The following is a 1623-nucleotide window of genomic DNA, read 5'->3' on the forward strand; positions in this document are numbered from 1 at the left end:
TTATTGTTATTATTATTATTATTATTATTAATATTATTACCACTACTCCACTACTACCATCACCATCGCCATTATTATTATTATCATTATTACTATTATTCCACGGGATATCCTATTTGATTGAGTCCAGTTATTCCAGGAGAGACGTGAACCCTCCAATCCATGTGAACTCACACCTCCTGCCGGCCGCTGCATTACAAAGAGTGTTATCCCAACACCATACACGCCCGGATTAAAAAGTAATTATTATACATGTACAACTTACAAATGAAAAACAATAGAAATAGAAAGTTGAAATAGAAATGAACCTTTATTAAACGAAGACTATTCCAACAAAAGGTATTGTATATCTACACCAAGGAGAAGCGTTTACATTTTCACCTTAGCCTCTTTTCTCAACACACCTATGATTGAAGACAAAGAGTCCAGATCTAGTTTTAAAACAGCCAAGCTGGTAACGTGCATGCCATTCCAATAATTAAGCTTTTAAAAGACCAAAAAACCTGAAGCAGTACAGGCGGGTAAAAATACTTAAATAGCAAAGCTGTGCACACAGCTCATGAACACTGGATTACAACTACACTACTTTTGCTTAAACTTATAGTGCGGTCAAAAATTCATGGCACAATTTATCCCTAAATATCTCTTACACGGGTGAATGACCGTGACTCATACTTTGCACATCAGTTTATATCAATTTGTCTTAACTTAATCATATTTTTCCTCAACAAATGAGGCTAGGTTAAAAAACTTTTCTTCATAAATTTATATAAAATACTGTAAATCTCCGTCACGCGGAAAATGAAATTGTTCACAGCACTTCCCGCTTCTTGCTCACATTTTGTATGCGCATATGGCCTACGTCACAGCTCACCAATGACACTTTTTAGTGGCAAAACTTGTTACAAGAAATTAGTTTTATAGTGAACACATCTTTTGTTCTAAAGGTTCTCAAAACATGTGTTCAATAAAGCCAGAGCTGTAAACTTTTTAAAAGCTGTAGAAACCATCGACTCGGATTTTTTACTAGTATTTATTAAAGAATTTTCTAGAACACAGTGTACAGGTGTTTGAAAAATGATTCATCAGTTAAGACAAATTGATGCAAGTCATTACGCAAACGTTGGAGAATCTATGTTCAATACAATGTAGTTAAGTAGATATTTGACAATAAGCTACGCCATTAATTTTTGACCATACTATAAACCAGAGGTGTTAAACTCAAATCACACAGGGAGGAGGGGATGCCAAACTCAAATTACACATAAGGTTGCGGCAACTGACTGAATGAACAATCATTGAACAGTGAAAGTGAAAGGCTAAACCTTTTATCATCAATGATATGAATTAATATACACGAAAAATAAAATATTAACAGCTCTTGAGCTAATATTATGTCAGAGGTTGGTGTCTGGAATTTTTTCTTGGTAGCGAGTTAGTTTATGTTTAAAGTGATGCTCTACGTTAAAGAAATTCTCAGGATTGATTTCCTAAAATTGTCTGACAGGCTGGACATATTGTTCGCCAGGCCATATGCAGCCCACCTGCCTTGAGTTTGACACCTGTGGCTTAAATAAATCATCATAATAGACCAAGCCATTATAAACCGTATAGCAACAGCTT

Source organism: Aplysia californica, unplaced genomic scaffold, assembly GCF_000002075.1.
Source record: "Aplysia californica isolate F4 #8 unplaced genomic scaffold, AplCal3.0 scaffold00504, whole genome shotgun sequence".
Lineage (NCBI taxonomy): Eukaryota > Metazoa > Mollusca > Gastropoda > Aplysiida > Aplysiidae > Aplysia > Aplysia californica.